Below are 22,059 nucleotides of genomic sequence, written 5' to 3'. Positions count from 1 at the left end.
ATGGTTTTTAATATAGAAGAAGAATCGCCGCGTTGTTCCTCTACCACAGCAACGTGGTGGGTAACCTGGGGAGAGTTAATATCTCTCAGATCGGTTTTAAGCCCGATCTGATCGTAGTCTGTAGCAACTCCCAGGGCGGCGATGCGATCCAAGAGCTCGTTTACGGAAGAGAGCTCCATCGGATCCTAGCTTCTCGGTGAATTCCGAGTTGACGTGAAGATCGCTTTTGATGACCCGAGAGGTCATCGTCAAAGCGGCGGCCGAACAGGCGGTCATAAGAAAACCACCTAGCCGGATAGTTTGGCCGGCGACCAAAGCTCCTTTGGCAATGGTACCGTCTTTAAAGACGGGAAGAGGCATCCTTCCTGATCGTGACGGCACAGAGGAACTCTCAATGAAAGCACCAATGTCGGTGTCAAAACCGACGGATCTCGGGTAGGGGGTCCCGAACTGTGCGTCGAGGCGGATGGTAACAGGAGACAAGGGACACGATGTTTTTACCGAGGTTCGGGCCCTCTCGATGGAGGTAAAACCCTACTCCTGCTTGATTGATATTGATGATATGGGTAGTACAAGAGTGGATCTACCACGAGATCAAGGAGGCTAAACCCTAGAAGCTAGCCTATGGTATGATTGTTGTTGTTCGTCCTACGGACTAAAACCCTCCGGTTTATATAGACACCGGAGTGGGCTAGGGTTACACAGAGTCGGTTAAAATGGTAGGAGATCTATATATCTGTATTGCCAAGCTTGCCTTCCACGCCAAGGAAAGTCCCACCCGGACACGGGACGAAGTCTTCAATCTTGTATCTTCATAGTCTTGGAGTCCGGCCGATGACGATAGTTCGGCCATCCGGACACCCCCTAGTCCAGGACTCCCTCACATATCATTAGCATCATGGATATTCAAGGAATTCATACTAACAACATTGCAATCATGCTCATCATTCACATATTTAGTTCCAAACATTCTATAGATTTCTTCTTCTAGCACTTGAGCACAATTATCCTTTCCATCATACTCACGAAAGATATTAAAAAGGCGTAACGTATGAGACAAGCTTAACTCCATTTTTTGTAATTTTCTTTTATAGACTAACTAGTGCTAAAACAAGAAACAAAAAGATTCGATTGCAAGATCTAAAGATATACCTTCAAGCACTCACCTCCCTGGCAACGGCGCCAGAAAAGAGCTTGATGTCTACTACACAACCTTCTTCTTGTAGACGTTGTTGGGCCTACAAGTGCACAGGTTTGTAGGACAGTAGCAAATTTCCCTCAAGTGGATGACCTAAGGTTTATCAATCCGTAGGAGGCGTAGGATGAAGATGGTCTCTCTGAAACAACCCTGCAACCAAATAACAAAAAGTCTCTTGTGTCCCCAACACACCCAATACAATGGTAAATTGTATAGGTGCACTAGTTCAGCGAAGAGATGGTGATACAAGTGCAAAATAGATAGTAGATAAAGGTTTTTGTAATCTGAAATAATAAAAACAGCAAGGTAACAAGTAGTAAAAGTGAGCGTAAACGGTATTGCAATGATAGGAAACAAGGCCTAGGGTTCATACTTTCACTAGTGTAAGTTCTCTCAACAATAATAACATAGATAGAACATATGACAATCCCTCAACATGCAACAAAGAGTCACTCCAAAGACATTAATAGCGGACAACAAACATAGAGATTATGGTCGGGTACGAAACCACCACAAAGTTATTCTTTCGGATTGATCTATAAAAGAGTTCGTACTAGAATAACACCTTAAGATACAAATAAACCAAAACCCTAATGTCACCTAGATACTCCATTGTCACCTCAAGTATCCGTGGGCATGATTATACGATATGCATCACACAATCTCAGATTCATCCAACCAACATAAAAGTACTTCAAAGAGTGCCCCAAAGTTTCTACCGGAGAGTCAAGAACGTGTGCCAACCCCTATGCATAGGTTCCCAAGTGTTACGAAACCCGCAAGTTGATCACCAAAACATACATCAAGTGGATCAATAGAATAACCCATTGTCACCACGGTTATCCCATGCAAGACATACATCAAGTGTTCATAAGAGACTCAATCCAATAAGATAACTTTCAAAAGGGGAAACTCAATTCATCACAAGAGAGTAGAGGGGGAGAAACATCATAAGATCCAACTATAATAGCATTGCTCGGGATACATCAAGATCGTGCCATAGATGGAACACGAGAGAGAGATCAAACACATAGCTACTGGTACATACCCTCAGCCCCAAGGGTGAACTACTCCCTCCTCGTCATGGATAGTGCCGGGATGATGAAGATGGCCACCGGTGATGGGATCCCCCTCCGGCAGGGTGCCGGAACAGGGTCCCGATTGGTTTTTGGTGGTACAGAGGCTTGCAGTGGCGGAACTCCCGATTTATCTTCTGTTCTGGAAGTTTTAGGGTATATTGGTATATATAGGAGCAAGGGGTACGTCGGTGGAGCTACGAGGGCCCCACAAGGGTGGAGGGTGCGCCGGGGGGGGGGCGCCCCCCTCCCTCATGGGCAGCCCGTATCTCCCCTGACATGCACTCCAAGTTCCCTGGGTTGCTTTCCTTCCAAAAATAACTTCTCCAGTTGATTTCGTTCCGTTCTGACTCCGTCTGATATTCCTTTTCCTCGAAACACTGAAATAGGCATAAAACAACAAATCTGGGCTGGGCCTCCGGGTAATAGGTTAGTCCCAAAAATAATATAAAAGTGGATAATAAAGCCCAATATTGCCTAAAACAGTAGATAAAGTAGCATGGAGCAATCAAAAATTATAGATATGTTGCAGACGTATCACCCCTCATGTCACGTTTGTCTAGTGTCAAAGGATTCAACAAAACCATGTCTTCATCATTAGGCGAATGTAACAGGCGCATGATGGTACGAAGCTCTCCAAAATTATTTTGGAACGGAATCCCAGATAGGATAATTCGCTTTTTGGTACAAAGTACAGCAAGAGCCTTCCGAATATCGCTATTTGGAAGGCGTGTGCTAAAATTTGTACCAAATGGCGGATTATCCTATCTGGGACTCCATTCCAGAATAACTTTGGAGAACTTCGTACCATCATGCCCCGGTTACTTCCGGCTAATGATGAAGCCATGGGTTTCTTCAATAATTTGACACTAGGCAACCTCTCGACCCCTCGGCGACCCTCGAACCCTCGATGACCCTCGACCCTCGACCCTTGAACCCTCGGCGACCCTCGACCCTCGAACCCTCGGCGACCCTCGACCCCTAGACGACCCTCGAACCCTCGGCCCCTCAACGACCCTCGAACCCCCCGATAAAAATAAAAAGAAGAAGAAGAAATAGAGGAGAAGAAGATGAAAAATTAGAAGAAAAAAAAGAAGGAAAAAAGAGGAGAAGAAGAAGGGATAGAGGAGAAGAAGAAAAATAGAAATTTCTATTTTTCTTCTTCTCCTCTATCCCTTCTTCTTCTCCTCTTTTTTCCTTCTTCTTCCTCTTCTTATTTTTCTCTCCTCTTCTTCCTCTTTTCCATACATATAAAAAGTACGTACATGCATACAAAAAATACATCTAAAAACTACATATATCTAAAAAATACATACATACATACATATATGAACATCTAAAAACATCTGAAAATACATACATACATATGAAAATACATACATATATGAAAAAGCATATATAACAAAAAAACGCAATGAGGCGGCAGCCGTGGGGGCAGGGGCGGAGCAGTGCTCACAGAGGGAGGCGTCAGGGCAGGGGGCGCACGGCGAGGCCGAGGGCGTCGGCGGCGGGCAGGGGTGCGTCGGGGTGGGCAGGGCTGCATCGGCGCAGAGGGCGTTGGTGACGGGGCGGGCAGGGGCGCGTCGGGCAGAGGGCGTCGGCGGCGGCGAGGGCAAGGCTGAGGGCGAGTCGGCGACGAGGACGGTGGGCTCGAGGTCAGCGACGAGGACGACGCGCGGCGCGGGCGAGGGCGTCGGCGGCGGCGAGGGTGCGGTCGAGGGCGTCAGAGGCAGGGCAACGGCGGCGACGGGCGCGGGCGACGGGGCAGAAAGCGGCGTCGGCGGCGGGAGAATGAGGAACTGAAACGAAAATTGCACAAGTGTTGTTTATATAGACGAAGCATTGGTCCCGGTTGGTGGCTATAACCGGGACAAATGCCCCCCTTTAGTCCCGGTTGGTGCTACCAACCGGGACCAAAGGTCTCCTTTCAGTAGCCCAAAGGGCGGGAAGCAGAGGCCTTTGGTCCCGGTTGGTGGCAATAACCGGGACTAAAGGGGGGCATTGGTCCCGGTTGGCGCCACCAACCGGTACCAATGCCCCCCTTTGGTACCGGTTTGTGCCACCAACCGGGACCAAAGGCCTCGTGTTGCCCGTGGCTAAAACTTTAGTCCCACCTCGCTAGTTGAGAGGGGCGCGCAGTGGTTTATAAGCCCCACTGCCGCACCCCTCTCGAGCTCCTCTCTATTGCAGGCTTACGGGGCCGAATTGTCACTACTATGCCTGATGGGTCTACTGGGCCTTCTGCGGGGCTGAATCCTGGCCCATAGTAGGGTTTCTAGTCATATTCAGGCCGCAGTGCCCAGTAGGTGGCATTTTTTAATTTTTTTTATTTTTTTCTGTTTTTTGCATTATTTATTTTCTTTTGTTTTTTGCTTTATTTTTTTAGTTCCTTTTGCTTTTAGGTAATAAAAAATATAAACTTTCTGTTAATGTCATTTGTTTTCCAATTTGAATAGTTTAAATTTGAATTTTTTGAAATTTGTGTGAATCACTAGTTTTTGAATAACTTTACTATAAACATAGATTTTTTAGTGATTCTTTTTCCTGCTATTTAATATTACTGTGTTTTATCATTATATTCAAAAACATATTTTTGTTATTTTAGTTTCTAACCCAAAAATTCTTTATGATAATTCTTTTTGCTATTAAAGTTTCTAACAAAAAAAATTCTTTATGAAAATTATTTTTGCTTTTAATGCTTTGAACAGAAAATACTTTGATAATTTTGGTTGCATTAATTTTATATAATTTTAGTTTCAATAATACTTGAGGTTTATAAAAGTTTTTGAGTTGATTCCTTTTGCTATTGGAGTTTTATAAAAGCTTTTTAGTTGATTCTTTTTGCTATTGAAGGATATTATAGTTTTGTTTTAGTTGATCATAACAAAATATTTTTATTGATTATTTTTAGTTCATTCTTTTTGCTTTTAGTTCATTCTTTTTGCTATTAGTTCATTCTTTTTGCTATTAGTTCATTATTTGAGATAAATGACCCTTAAATTGAAAAGCACTAGAAATGAACTCTGAAAAGGTTGAAAGTTGGCATGGTATCATCATTTCACCCACATAGCATGTGCTAAAAAGTTGAGAGAGTTACGACAAAAACTGGATGCACTTCGTGTGCAAAATGGACAATCTCTTTCGAAGTATCAGGGTTTCGGACGGAAACTCATCTGTTACAAAGGGATTCCATTTTTTTGAACTTATTTGAACTCCAGACTTTTTGTGTGTTCAAAATGCATCATTCAAAGCCACATCATGAATTTTCAATCCTCTCTGACTTCATTTGGTATTTTTCATGCATGTACTGATTTTTTTGAGCTAAATGACCCTTAAATTGAAAAGCACTACAAATGAACTCTGAAAAGGGTTAAAGTTGGCATGGTATCATCATTTCACCCACATAGCATGTGCTAAAAAGTTGAGAGGGTTACGACATAACTGGATACAAAGCAAACAATCTCTTTGGAAGTATCAGGGTTTCGAACGAAAACTCATCTGTTACAAAAGGGATTTCATTTGTTCAAATGTAACTGCAGTGATATTCTACATCAAAGGCATCATCATAATAGTTGTTGATAGAAAGTCTTCACTTTTTCTTCGCTTGTGTTCTTTGCTTATTGCGTCGTAACCATGGATAATCTTCATCGTTTAACATGTTGCTTGGGTCAGCCTTGACTTTGAATGGAGGAATTTCATGAAACTTTTCATAATCTTCAGACATGTCTGTCTTGCCCTCCAATCCCACGATGTCTCTTTTCCCTAAAAGAACTATGTGGCGCTTTGGCTCATCGTATGATGTATCTGCTTCCTTATCTTTTCTTTTTCTCGGTTTGGTAGACATGTCCTTCACATAGAAAATCCGCGCCACATCATTGGCTAGGACGAATGGCTCGTTTGTGTACCCCAGATTGTTCAGATCCACTGATGTCATTCCATACTGTGGGTATACCTATACCCCGCCTCCTGACAGATTGACCCATTTGCACTTCAACAAAGAGACCTTAATATCATTTCCATAGTCAAGTTCCCATATGTCCACTATGTAACCATAATATGTGTCCTTTCCCCTATTGGTTGCTGCATCAAAGCAGACACCACTGTTTTGGTTGGTGCTCTTTTGATCTTGGGCGATCGTGTAAAATGTATTTCCATTTATCTCGTACCCTTTGTAGGTCATTATAGTCGAAGATGGTTCCCTCGCCAACGAGTACAGGTCATCGGAAACAGTGTTGTCACACCTGAGACGTGTTTGGAACCAACTAACGAAACTCCTGATGTGTTCACATGTAATCCAGTCCTCACACTGGTCCGGGTGTTTGGAGCACAGAATGTTCTTGTGTTCATCGACATACGGGGTCACCAAGGTAGAATTCTGCAGAACCGTGTAGTGTGATTGAGACCAAGAATGCCCGTCCCTACATACTATTGAGTCCCCTCCTAGCGTGCCTTTTCCACCCAGTCTCCCCTCATACCGCGATTGAGGGAGACCTATCTTCTTAAGGTCAGGAATGAAGTCAACACAAAACCCAATGACATCCTCTGTTTGATGGCCCATGGAGATGCTTCCTTCTGGCCTAGCGCGGTTACGGACATATTTCTTTAGGACTCCCATGAACCTATCAAAGGGGAACATATTGTGTAGAAAATATAGGGCCCAGAATGACAATCTCGTCGACTAGATGAACTAGGACGTGCGTCATGATATTGAAGAAGTATGATCGGACCACCTGCTCGAAACTGACAAGACATTGTGCCACATCACTCCTTAACCTTGGTAGGATTTCTGGATCGATCACCTTCTGAGAGATTGTATTGAGGAATGAACATAGCTTCACAATGGCTAATCGAACGTTTTCCGATAGAAGCCCCCTCAATGCAACCGGAAGCAGTTGCATCATAATCACGTGGCAGTCATGAGACTTTAGGTTCTGGAACTTTTTCTCTGGCATATTTATTATTCCCTTTATATTCAATGAGAAGCCAGACGGGACCTTCATACTGAGCAGGCATTCAAAGAAGATTTTCCTCTCTTCTTTGGTAAGAGCGTAGCTGGCAGGACCTTCATATTGCTTTGGAGGCAAGCCGTCTTTTTCGTGCAAATGTCGCAGGTCCCCTTGTGCCTCCGTTGTATACTCTGTCTTCCCATACACGCCCAAGAAGCCTAGCAGGTTCACGCAAAGGTTCTTCGTCACGTGCATCACATCGATCGAAGAGCGGACCTCTAGGTCTTCCAGTAGGGTAGGTCCCAAAATATAGATTTCTTCTTCCACATGGGTGCATGTCCCTCAGCGTCATTCGGAACAGATAGTCCATCGGGACCCTTTCCGAAGATTACTTTTAAATCATTGACCATAGCAAGTACGTGATAACTGGTACGCATGGCGGGCTTCTTCCGGTGATCTGCCTCGCCTTTGAAGTGCCTGCCTTTCTTTCGACATTGATGGTTGGTCGGAAGGAATCGACGATGCCCCAGGTAAACATTCTTTCTGCATTTGTCTAGGTATATACTTTTGGTGTCATCTAAACAGTGCGTGCATGCGTGGTATCCCTTGTTTGTCTGTCCTGAAAGGTTACTGAGAGCAGGCCAATCATTGATGGTGACAAACAGCAACGCATACATGTCAAATTCCTCCTGTTTGTGCTCATCCCACACACGTACACCTTTTTCAATCCACAGCTGTAAAAGTTCTTCAACTAATGGCCTTAGGTACACATCAATGTTGTTGCCGGGTTGCTTAGGGCCTTGGATGAGAACTGGCATCATAATGAACTTCCGCTTCATGCACAGCCAAGGAGGAAGGTTATAGATACATAGAGTCACGAGCCAGGTGTTGTGATTGCTGTTCTGCTCCCCGAAAGGATTAATGCCATCCGCGCTTAAACCAAACCATGCGTTCCTTGCGTCACCTGCAAACTCCTCCTAGTACTTTCTCTCGATTTTTCTCCACTACGACCCGTCAACGAGTGCTCTCAACTTCCCGCTTTCTTACGGTCATCTCTGTGCCATCGCATCGACTTGGCATGCTCTTTGTTTCTGAACAGGCGTTTCAACCGTGGTATTATAGGAGCATACCACATCACCTTGGCAGGAACCCTCTTCCGGGGGCGCTCGCCGTCAACATCACCAGGGTCATCTCGTCTGATCTTATATACCGCAATGCACGCATACCGGGCATGCGTTCAAATCCTCGTACGCACCACGGTACATGATGCAGTCATTAGTGCATGCATGTATCTTCTGCACCTCCAATCCTAGAGGGCAAACAACCTTCTTTGCTGCATACGTACTGTCAGGCAATTCGTTATCCTTTGGAGCTTCTTCTTCAATATTTTCAGTAGCTTCTCAAATGCTTTGTCAGGCACAGCATTCTCTGCCTTCCACCGCAGCAATTCTAGTATGGTACCGAGCTTTGTGTTGCCATCTTCGCAATTGGGGTACAAACCTTTTTTGTGATCCTCGAGCATGCGATCGAACTTCACCTTCTCCTTTTGACTTCCACACTGACTCCTTGCATGAACAATGACCCGACGGAGATCATCATCGGGCACATCGTCTGGTTCCTCTTGATCTTCAACAGCTTCCCCCGTTGCAGCATCACCATATTTGGGGGGCACATAGTTCTCATCGTCCTCTTCTTCTTCGCTGTCTTCCATCATAACCCCTATTTCTCCGTGCTTGGTCCAAACATTATAGTGTGGCATGAAACCCTTATAAAGCAGGTGGGTGTGAATGATTTTTGAGTCAGAGTAAGACTTCGTATTACCACATATAGGCCATGGACAACACATAAAACCATTCTGCTTGTTTGCCTCAGCCACTTTGAGAAAATCATGCACGCCCTTAATGTACTCGAAGGTGTGTTTGTCACCATACATCCATTGTCGGTTCATCTGCGTGCATTATATATAATTAAGTATGTCAAAAACCCATTACAAAACATCATGAATGGATAATTAAGTGACCAAACTAATAGAAGTTCATCATCACATTAAAACCAAAGTATATACATAGTTCTCATCTAACAACATATAGCTCTCCAGAGCATCTAATTAATTAAACTATACATTGAAACTATGTAAAACATTTCAATGCGAAAACAAATGCGATCATAACCGCAACCAAGGTAACAATTGATCCAACGACATAATGATACCAAGCCTCGGTATGAATGACATATTTTCTAATCTTTCTAATCTTCAAGCGCATTGCATCCATCTTGATCTTGTGATCATCAATGACATCCGCAACATGCAACTCCAATATCATCTTCCCCTCCTTAATTGTTTTTAGTTTTTCCTTTAAGAAATTATTTTTTTCTTCAACTAAATTTAACCTCTCGACAATAGGGTCGGTTGGAATTTACAGTTCACATACCTCCTAGATAAATAAACTCTATGTCAAGTTGGTCGACATAATTGTCATAAACAATAAATGAACCAAATAGTTATAAAGATAATATATACCACATCTGAACCATAGACAGGACGAGGGCCGACGGGGGCGGATACCAAAACCATCGCACTAAATAATAAGAAGCAATAATAAAAGTAAGAAAATTATACAAGTATCTATATAAACATATAAGTAAGAATTTTTTTTCCTTTCAGAAAGAAGATAAGAACAAGAGGCTCACCACGGTGGTGCCGGCGACGAGATCGGCGCGGGCGATCAACGGCAGTGAAGACAGGGACAGGACATGACGGACCGCTAAACCTAAACAAATATTGAGGAAAATGGAGTTTGGAGGTCGAGCTTGGAGAGGAGAAAGCTTAAGTTGTGTGGCTCGGGCATTCCATCGAACACCTCATGTGCATAGGAGGTGAGCTAGAGCACCACAAAGCCCTCCCCTCGCCGGCCAGAAAAAATAAAGCAGTGGGAGTGCTCTGCTTGCGGGCGAGGAGTATATATAGGCAACTCATTGGTCCTGGTTCGTGGCACGAACCTGGACTAAAGGTCACCCTTTCGTCCCGGTTCATGCCATGAACCGGGTCCAATGGTGGTGGGCCAGGAGCGAGGACCATTGGTCCCGGTTCATCCCGTCAACCGGGACCAAAGGGCCCAGACGAAATAGGACCAATGCCTCCACGAGGCCCGGCAGGCCCCTGGCCTCACGAATCGGAACCAATGGGCCCATGGGTACCGGTTCATGACTGAACCGGGACTAATGGATTTATCTGGCCCGAACGTATGCCCCATTTTCTACTAGTGCTGGCTGTCACAAGTTGAGAGAAATGCAGTTTTTGCCCCATATAAAACAATATTTTTCACCATTTGCCCCTCAATTATCCATCGCTAGCTCCGCCAGTGCTCCACAGCCAATCCGATGGTAGAGTTTTGCACCACGACCCGCCGTCGCCGCGGTCGCCCGAGATGGACACCGCGGAGATTGCAGAGAAGGTCCGCACCCCTCAAGGTCGTGCTTGCCTATAGGGAAGTACTGTAAAACTCAGCGGGAGGGCATTTGGTGAATGATTTTGCACATGTCAGTGGCGACAGGGAAGAGGGGATGGCTGTTGATGTCACCAATAGGAGTAATGATGAAGGTGTGCTTTCTGCCCCGGCTCCTTGGGAGCGCACACTGCCGGTGGTGATCGGCGAGAGCGGCAGCGAAAACGAGATTGAGCATGCTGGTGTCGGTCTTGAAGATGGGGTGTTTCGATTATGGCACGAGACAACACGCGTAAAGCGATGATTACCAGCAATAGCAAGAGAAGTTGGGTGTTACACCTGGTAAAAAGCATTCGTTACGTGGACTCACTGATGATGCTGAGGATGTCCGTCCTGGTTTATAGGTCCCTTTTGTAGTTTGTGCCAAAATTTGACTAAAAATTTAACTAACAAAATGTTAATGCATGTCAAGAAAAATTATCTCATTAGATTCGTATTTGAACATTGTTTTAAAAATATAATGTTTAGTGACATGCTTGAACATTTTTTTAGTTTAATCTAGAGAAAAGTATACTTTTCATCCCTCAACTCTGAGTTTACTTTTTGTCCCTCAACTCTAAAACCGGACAGAGTGCACCCCGAACTCTCGAAACCGGTCATTTTTCGTCCCTGCGACTGAGTCAACCCGGTTTTGACCACGCGTGAACAGTACACCCGGTGAACAGTAAATTCGAAAAAATAGCAAAAAAATCTGAAATTTTATGACATCAAAGATACTCAGGTACGCCACGTGTGTGCAAATTTTTGTCATGTTTGGAAGTTCGAGGAGCTTGCAGCAAAAAAAGCAAAATTAAATCTACTCTGAAGTGAACAGTACATTCAAAAAAAAATAGAAAACAAGTCAAAAAAGTTTTTTGCCATCGAAGATGCTTGGGTGGTCAAGGTGCGTGCAAAATTTCGTGGTAAAATAAGGTCCGAGGGTTTGGAAACCACCTGAAGCGGCACGCACACGTACGCTATTTTGTTTTTATTGGCATGACCTTCTCGGATGTCATTTGACCACGAAAATATGTACGCACCTTGCACACCCGAGCATCTTTGATACCAAAAAATTTCAGAATTTTTTGCTATTTTTTTTATTTTATTGTTTACTTCAGAGTAGATTTATTTTTTATTTTTGCTGTGAGCTCCTCGAACTTCCAAACATGATGAAAATTTGCTCGCACATGGCGCACCTGAGTATCTTCGATGTCATAACATTTCAGAATTTTTTTTTATTTTTTTTGCTCTATTTTTCGAATTTACTGTTCATCAGGTGTATTGTTCACACGTGGTCAAAACCGGGTTGACTCAGTCGCAGGGACGAAAAATGACCGGTTTCGAGAGTTCGGGGTGCACTCTGTCCGGTTTTAGAGTTGAGGGACGAAAAGTAAACTCAGCGAAGAGTTGAGGGACGAAAAGTATATTTTTCTCTTTAATCTATGATCAAAATTTGAAAATGAAATATAATAGGGACCAATAAACCCGGACGGAGGTAGTAGATGGCTAACACACGTAGGATGATCTTTCTATCTCATGCATGGGGCTTGCTCTGCCTTACATTCTTCCTGCGTCTAAGTCTGCCTTAAGTTGCTCCTCCCATGCCCTGGTATCTTCCAATCCAACGAGGATGTCATTGTCATCATCAAGCTGTACATACATAGAGATAAACAAATAAGAATCTTCTTGGAGCTGCAAAGAGGAATAGTGAACAGGTGCCAGTTCAGCTGACCACACAGGGGATCCAATGGTCATTGATGTCAGAAGGAGATCAGAATTGACACTGAGTGTGCTATAAACTGGAATCACAGAACTTGCGGAATACTTCATTAATTAACATGAACTCATAAAAGAGAGGCAAATTGCAGCCTGACGACACACAGCCAGATGCCACTGCAGCTACAGAAATGTTCTTACTCCATTGAGAAATGAACACAAACAGTTGCAAGGCACAATTGGCACACCTCTTAACACAACATGATGACTTTCTCCATCGGGTGAGATTTGGCTTTTCTACACATAGCTAAAAAGGTTTTGGATAACTCATTACTCTCAGTTACTTGAAACTCAGAATTTCACTTTCATGATACAACGTAAAACATTTTCTGGCAACTATGGGAGTAGCTTGTACTGCATTGGGCTGGATGCTATTCGAGGGCCGATAGCCATTGCACGTAAACTCCCCAATGGCGTACACAAACTGAGCACGAAGCATTCCATCATCCTACAAGGAAAAAAAATGGAAGCATCAGAAAGTAATTGAAGCATCGAGTAGAACTTGCAGAGGACAACACAGGATGAACTGCAAAGCATCAAAAAAAAAAAGAGGAACCAAACAGCTGGGACGCATCTGAGAAGCTAAGTAAATTAAAAATCTTGGCTCTATGATATGTAGGAACGAAATAGAGGGGAAATGGCATAAATCTTGATTAGGGGGAGATGACTACTGACCTAGAGAGCGCATCCTTGCCACCATCGTAGTGCTTCCTTACCGAGCTGCCACATGAAGAAGGGGGTCCTGAGAGAGGAACCTGAAAGAGAGACTGAAGAAACCACACATTCTGCAGTGCAGGAACACAACTGCATCTTTATGCCAAACTGATGGATATTTCATTCGTAGTTAAATATATCATACAAGGCGTTCATCAATTACAATAATGATAACATTTAGTAGAGATGATAAAAAAAGGCATAAGAAACACCATGGATAAACTTAAACTGCATCATCACAGGCAGATGGCTAACGCAGGTAGGATGATCTTTCTATCTCATGCATGGGGCTTGCTCTGCCTTAAATTCTGCCAGCGTCTAAGTCTGCCTTAAGCTGCTCCTCCCATACCCTGGTATCTTCCAATCCAACGAGGATGTCATTGTCAACCTCGACATAACCCTTCTTGCGGTACTCGCTGCGGACCCAGGCCTGGAATTTCGGGAAAAGCTCCCGAACCTTGTAAGTCACGCGCGCCTCCACGTAGAGGTACATCATCTCCTCGTCCATCTCCTCTTCCGGCGACGGAATCAAGTCAGGGTTCCGTCGCTTCAGCTCCACGATGCCGAAAGGGAGACGGTCCTTATCCTGATCCCGGGCGATGATGCGATCGATCTCCTCCTGCGCCAGCCGGCCCTTCTTCTTCGCTGGAACCTCCTCCTCATCGCCTTTGGCAGCCGCCGCTGCCTGCGCCGCCGCCTTACTCCTGGTGATGCGGACAGACTCCTCCGCCTTTCGCTTGGTGGTGCACGACCTCGGTGCGCTCTTCTCGTGGCGCCGCGTCAGCACATACTCCTCGCCGCCGGACACTGATGCCTTCGCCGCCCTCTTGGATCCGCTCCTTGTGGTGCGCGCCTTCGCCGCCCTCTTGGGTCCGCTCCTTGTGGTGCGCGCCTTCGACGAACCCTCCTCACCTGCCATCGCTCTCTTTCTTGCGCTAAACTCACCACGCCGCGGGATCTGGGGGGAGAGATTGGAGGACCCTAGGATTGGGGGTGGAGAAGTTGGTGCTGTTTGGGGATTATAAAGGCCACCATTGGGCTGAGTGGGAGTCGGTGCGCTGGCGAATCACGACCCTCTGGGCTTCCATAATTAGGCCACAATCCCGCGCATCTAAAAGTAAAACATATCCCTCAAAAAAAAATCTAAAAGAAACATCATCTCGGGTAAGATACGGAATTTCCTAATTGACGCTCAATGCGCCAAATTGCCGAACGCATATGAACTAGCGAGCGAGCAACCTAGTGGGCCGGCCCATTAGTAAACCTAAGATTTTCTGTACTATTCTCTACCAGTTTTGAGAAGGTTCCTGAACCGTTTTTTTCTTCTGTTTTTGTTTCTTTTTACTTGTTTTTCTGTTTTATTAATTTTTTTCGTTTCTTTCATTTTTCTGTGTCTTTTTTTACTTTATTTATTCTCATTTTCATGTTTTGATTTTTCAGGATTTCAATATTGTTTGAAATTTAAAAAAAAGCATGTTTTTCAAAACAAAATCACATTTTTCAGAAAAATATTTGGAATTTCAAATTTTCTTTACATTTAAAAAAATGTTCAGAAATTGAAAATTTGTTCACCTGTTTTGTTTTCTATTTTTTTTTCAAAAATAGATCATATTCCAAAAATTGTTTGTGCTTTTCGAAAATGTTCACAATTTGAAAAAATGTATGGTTCTTCCAAAAAATATTCCCGAGTTCAATTTTTGTTCAAGGTTGCAAAACTTGTTCCTGTTTTAAAACATTGTTCATAGATCCAAAAATGTGCACTTTTTTTAGAAAAATCAGGGTTTCAAAAATTGTTCATGTTTTAAGAAACATTTTAAAGAACGATCGAATTTATCAAAAATTGTTCACCGATTCAGAAATGTTTGTGTTTTTAAAAATGTTCACATTTTCATCAAGTTTTCAAAAAAAATGTTCGCAAATTTGAAATGTTTGTGTTTTAAAAAATCACCTTTTTTAAAAGCAATCACACTGAATTTATCCAAAAAAGTGAAAACCTATCACAGCTTAGAGTTTTTATAAACTGCGTTGCTTATGTGTACATGGTCCGTGGTTAGCTACTACAGTTGACAACCAGAGGTCCGTGGTTCGATTAATCACCTCCATAGTTTTATTCTCCAGGTTTTTTTTCACTCTCTACATTTTTCTAAAACACAGACATTTTCCAAATTTGCAAACAAAATTTTAAAAAAATTGAAAACTTGATGAAAATGTGAACATTGATGGTATAGTTACACGTGTGAGCTTCTTTCGCACACAACTTTGCAAACAATGGATACCACCACAACATGTTGGTGTCAATGTAAGACCCTGGCATGCAAAAAAAAGTGTTAAATCCAGTTGTATTGTGATGCAACTACTTTAAGAATGATTGTGGGCTTTTTACGATGGCTCTGATATTGCCCTTATTGAGCATATGTGCAGTTCTTTCATTCTCCAGTGCATGCAATCCAAAGATCCAAGCATACTAAAAACCTCTTGCTTCTTCAAGTGCTATGAGCTTTGTTGTGTCTGCGACATTTGGTTCTCTCAAGTACTCTGGTGCAAACACCTTGACCACTTCAGTAGCAAATCTAACCATGGCCTCCAGGCATGTTCTCTCAGACATCTGGAGGTACTCGACCCATAAATCTGGGGTCGTGCCATAGCCAAGTACCCTCATAGCATTTCTGGTGACCATAAAACCTGTTGCTTTCAACGACATGCTTTCTTCAGCTCGAATCAATCATCATAGGCCCAAACACTTGGTAGATGTGTTCGAACACATGTCGTTGCATTTGAAATCTACGACAGAAACAGGGTTTGAATAATGCACCGGGGGCAAAGTAGTCGTCGTACAACATCATATGCCCTCGTGCCCTCTGTCGATTCAACACTATGTCCCTTTGTTGAACTATTGGTGTTGAGAACATGATGCCTACGCATGCTCTACATCTTCAAGAATCGCCCTCCGGGGTGTCAAAGTCCGACGTGACGGATGTCTCGACTCGGCCAAACCTCCCTCTAATTTGATGTCGGTTTGCAGGATTTCAAACATTCGAACCAGTCTAAATAATTTGGGTGACCGACATTAGATGATGAAAAATGCTTAGACGACGTTCATGACTTGATTAATATTTTCATGAGGTGCACCAATACTTCCCCGCTATGAAAATTATTTAGACTGGTTCGAACGTCTGAAATCCTGCAAACCGGCATCAAATTAGAGGGAGGTTTGGTAGAGTCGAGACATCCGCCACGTCGGACTTTGACACCCCGGAGGGCGATTCTTGAAGATGTAGAGCATGCGTATGCATCATGTTCTCAACACCAATGGTTCAACAAAGGGACATAGAGTGTTGAACCGACAGAGGGCACTAGGGCATATGATGTTGTACGACGACTACTTTGCCCCCGGTGCGTTATTGCTACCTCTTGAGCATTACGTTGGTTTTCCCTTGAAGAGAAAAGGGTGATGCAACAAAGTAGCGTAAGTATTTCCCTCAGTTTTTGAGAACCAAGGTATCAATCCAGTAGGAGGCTCCTCAAAAGTCCCTCGTACCTACACAAACAAACATGAACCTCGCAACCAACACGATAAAGGGGTTGTCAATCCCTTCACGGTAACTTGCAAAAGTGAGATCTGATAGAGACAATAAGATAAGATAAATATTTTTGATATTTTTATGATATAAATCGGAAAGTAAAGATGCAAATAAAAGTAGATTGGAAACTTATATGATAAAAGATAGACTCGGGGGCCATAGGTTTCACTAGTGGCTTCTCTCAAGATAGCATAAGTATTACGGTTGGTGAACAAATTACTGTCGAGCAATTGATAGAAAAGTGCATAGTTATGAGATTATCTAGGCATGATCATGTATATAGGCATCACGTCCGTAACAAGTAGGTCGAAACGATTCTTCATCTACTACTATTACTCCACACATCGACCGACTCCTGCTTGCATCTAGAGTATTAAGTTCATAAGAACAGAGTAACGCATTAAGCAAGATGACATGATGTAGAGGGATAAACTCAAACAATATGATATAAACCCCATCTTTTTATCCTCGATGGCAACAATACAATACGTGCCTTGCTGCCCCTGCTGTCACTAGGAAAGGACACCGCAAGATTGAACCCAAAGCTAAGCACTTCTCCTATTGCAAGAAAGATCAATCTAGTAGGCCAAACCAAACTGATAATTCGAAGAGACTTACAAAGATAACCAATCACACATAAAAGAATTCAGAGGAGATTCAAATATTTCTCATAGATAAACTTGATCATAAACCCACAATTCATCGGATCTCGACAAACACACCATAAAAAGAGTTACATCAAATAGATCTCCAAGAAGACCGAGGAGAACTTTGTATTGAGATTCATAGAGAGAGAAGAAGCCATCTAGATAATAATTATGGACCCGAAGGTCTGTGGTAAACTACTCACAACTCATCGGAGAGGCCTTGGAGATGATGTAGAGGCCCTCCGTGGTTGGTTCCCCCACCGCCGGAGCGCCAGTGAAGGCTCCAAGATGGGATCTCACGGATACAGAAGGTTGCGGCGGTGGAAATAGTTTTTTGTGGTGCTCCTGGATGTTTTCAGGGTACGAGAGTATATATAGGCAAAGGAGGTAGGTCAGGGGAGCCACGAGGGGCCCACGAGGGTGGGGAGCATGCCCACCCCCCTAGGGCGCGCCCTCCTACCTCGTGGCCATCTCGGCTTCTTCTTTACATCCACTCCAAGTCTACTGGAATGTGTTTGTTCCAAAAAGATCGCTCCCGAAGGTTTCATTCCGTTTGGACTCCATTTGATATTCCTTTTCTTCGAAACACTAAAATAGGCAAAAAAAACAACAATTCGGGCTGGGCTTCCGGTTAGTAGGTTAGTCCCAAAAATGATATAGAAGTGTAAAGTAAAGCCCATAAACATCCAAAACAGGTAATATAATAGCATGGAACAATAAAAAATTATAGATATGTTGGAGACGTATAAGTTATTCAAACCCTATTTTTGTTGTAGATTTTAAATGCAACGACATGAGTTCGAACACATCTACCAAGTGTTTGGGCCTATGATGATTGATTCGAGCTGAAGAAAGCATGCCGTTGAAAGCAACAAGTTCTCTGGTCACCAGAAGTGCTATGAGGGTACTTGGCTATGGCACGACCCCAGATTTATGCGTCGAGTACCTCCAGATGTCTGAGAGAACATGCCTGGAGGCCATGGTTAGATTTGCTACTACAGTGATCAAGGTGTTTGCACCAGAGTACTTGAGAGAACCAATTCTTAGATGACGTTCATGACTTGATTAATATTTTCATGAGGTGCACCAAGACTTCCTTGCTATGAAAATTATTCTTTGGTTCCGTCGGTCCCTTAACACCCTACATGATCTAGCTGCACCTGTCACCACTGACATAATTTTACCGGCTGAGACACATTTTTAGAAATGACCAAGATTAATTTATTTGACAGAATGTGAACGTTTTATGACAATCCTTTTACCTAGCATTTTCTTACAGAGCGAATCATGTAACAAATTTTTTGCAACGAGCCAGCGAGCGGGGAGTTCCCAAGATTCCGCGCAAATCCTCCCCTCATTTCTCGGCAAAAAACACATATTTGACCCGTGGATGAAATCATTTCATGATCTGAACTGGTCTTGAAATTTTTTCACAACTGACCGTTTTGTGTGGCGCCCAACAGCCGGGCGCTGCACTGCACTATGCAGCGCCCTTGACTTAGGCGCCGCATGCTCGGCCAGTGTGGCAGCCCGGGGCCAGGGCGGCCCCACATCTAGCCGTGCAGCGCCTAAAGCATATGCGTCACACTTGTAATGTGCAGCGCCTAGGGCATAGGCGCTACACCTGCAATGTGCAGCACCCGTGCCTTAGGCGCTGCACAGTCTGTTTGTCACTTAGGCTGGCCCCACCCTCTCACCCCTCCCACCCCACCCCACCCAAACCCTGAGCCTTGCGGCCCTCCTCTCTCCTCCTCCCCCCTCTCAAATCCTTCTCAAATCTTGCAAATCCGGAGTTTTTGACCGTGGATTTCAAAGCCAACCCCTCCCTTAAGGTAATCTCCTCCGTCCCCTCTTTTTCATCCATAGGAATTGTCACATTTGCTCAAATCTTGCTAGTTTGGGGAAACCCTAGTTTTGGCTTGTATTTGGAAATTTGTGTTGAATCATGTTATGTTTCTTTGCTAATTTGGTATGGTTAGGCTTCATACTATGCTAGGGTTAGGGTTATGTGTGTTTTATGTTGGTGTTAGGGTTATGCTATGGTTAGGGTTGTGGTTATTGCTAAGTGGGAGTTAGGGTTATTTTTGCATATATATGTTAGGGCTTATGTATTTTGTGCAAATATCTTGTTAAGTACTTACTTGATATATGTGTGTTTTTGATTATTGTAGGGATGGGAAGAACATGTGTTTATGTTCATCATGTGGATAAACATGCCTTTTTGGAAGGCAGTGTTGAGCCGGACCCGGATGAGCTTGACATGGTGTTTGTGAGTAGTCCTAGCTATACAGATGTCTTGGAACAAGTGAGGAAGGATTTGAATTGGATGGACCCAAGTGACGTTGTTGAGTTCGAGGGAAGGCATAATGTTGGTTTTGGAATGCACATCCGTTGGAAAACAATGCGTGCGAACTCCGAGTAACATTGGGTTGCATACAAGGAGATGGTCGCGGAATCTCTAGACAAGGCTCTTGAGTTATTTGCCTCCAAGAAGGTTGTGTCTAGTTTGCATTTGGACTTGAACCGGAACCCCTCCCCATTGGTTTCTAGTACTCCCCCACCCATGAACCAAGATCAAGTTAGTGAACCTCATTTGACGCAACAAGTTTGGCCAACATTGAGCCCGGTTTCAAACAACCAAAATGAAGCTTTTGAAGAGGACAATTATGAGTATGAGGAGGATGACAACGAAGTTGATCTCCATGACAACAATGTGGGTGATCTCGAGCAATATCATGTGTAAGAGATAATGGACCAATCCATCCCTTTTTCCCATGCATATGCATCAGACTCCGATGACGATGGTCCCAATGAAGAAGTGATGAGGAGGGGTTCACTCCCAAGGAGGCCCAAGCATTTAAGAAGGTATTAGGGCGGGATCACAAGACACCATTGTTCAAGGATCTTAGTCTCGCGGATGAAGCCGTTGTAGATGGTGGTAAATGTATATCTCTTGGAGCTAGGCCAAGTTCTCACCGTGATTTGGAAGACGGCAAGAACGGGATATATCTTGGTTGTGAGTTTGAATCCCTCGGTGCACTCATCATGAAACCGGATGTATCCATGCGGTATTTGTCATGAACTTTCTTCTAGGTCAAGATGCCATTTGTCGTCAACTATGTCTGTAAGTGCATCTAGTGCCACCCCTAGTTGGTTTTGGAGTATTGACGACAAAGTTGGTTGAGGGACTAATGCGTTTGTGAGAATTGTAGGATAACGCAGGTAGTATCCCTCATTGATTCGGTTTACCTACCGGAGATGACCGCTAAAAATGTGTGAAGACATTGAAGACAATGGTGGTAAGAGAAGATATTCATATTGAAGACTATGACATGAGAAGACATTGTGTGAAGACTTTGGAGCGCGAAGACTATGTGGTTTCGCTGTTTCATTTTCTTCTTTGTTGAGTCATAGGAACCACCGTACTGTTAAGTGGGGTCCAAGTGAACTAAGTTAGAGTGACTGATGTGATGCTCAACCCAAATCCTATGTCTTCGAGCGAAGACAATGAGAGCAAATCTTATCCAGAGCTGGATGAGTCAGCTTTGCTTGTAGCCCAAGTAAAGTTGCCGCGTGTGTTTGAAATCTGGCCGTTGGAACACGTGTCAGTTCCTTAGTGACCCAGGGTCATTTTGGACAAATCAGGTCGGGTTGCCTAGTGGCTATAAATAGCCCACCCCCTACACCATAAATTGGTGTCTGCTCAGAGTTTGTGCACGACTTTTGTCGTTTGAGAGCAACCCACCTCGAAGCATTTGAGAGAGAGAAATCCTTGCGAGGACAAAGCCCAAACACCCAGAGCCAAAGAGTGTTAGGCATCACTGAAGTCTTTCTGTCTGTGTGACCTGAAGACTTATTACACTTGAGGACTGTGAATCCTCCAGCCGGTTAGGCGTCGCGTTCTGAGCATCCAAGAGTCATTGTGGATTGCCGGTGAACGAAGTCTATGAAGGTTTGGAAGTCTCCCTTGAAGACTTACCAAAGTGATTGCGCGAGGACTGGGTGTCCTTAGCTCAAGGGGAATAAGGTGAAGACACGGTCTTCTGAGTTAAATCTCAGCCTCCCTAACCAGACGTACAGTTGTCACAGCAACTGGAACTGGTCCAACAAATCCTGTGTCTTCAACAAGCAACTGGTTCTATCACTTCCAACCTTACTTAAGTTTGTCTTCGTGAAGTCATTGCCTATCTGTTTATCTGTTTGACTTCATTGTTTGACTACTATTGTTGATTGGCTTCACACTATCTTCCATCTTGATCCTTACTACCTAACTGCTATTAGTCCTGTACTTTCACATCATTACATACTTGACTATGGCTTGTTTAGGGTAGTTTATCTTCCGCTGCATATCAATTAGGTTTTTTCTGTTGTTTGTCTTTGAAACTTCCAAGTTTTGAAGACTTTCATAAAAATCACCTATTCACCCCCCCTCTAGTCGATACTAGCACTTTCAATTGGTATCAGAGCAAGGTACTCCCTTGTTCTGTGTGATTCGGTTTAACCACCTGGAGTTTCAGCTATGTCGACTGCAGGGATAATCAAGGTCTCCGCTGCTTGCCCCGTGTTCGATGGAACTGAATATCCCTACTGGAAGAATAAGATGCGCATGCATCTTGAAGCCATAGATGTCGACCTC

Source organism: Triticum aestivum, chromosome 3B (genome assembly GCF_018294505.1).
Source record: "Triticum aestivum cultivar Chinese Spring chromosome 3B, IWGSC CS RefSeq v2.1, whole genome shotgun sequence".
NCBI classification, from domain to species: domain Eukaryota; kingdom Viridiplantae; phylum Streptophyta; class Magnoliopsida; order Poales; family Poaceae; genus Triticum; species Triticum aestivum.
The sequence above is the reverse complement of the archived record's forward strand: the minus strand, read 5'-3'. Positions refer to the sequence as shown.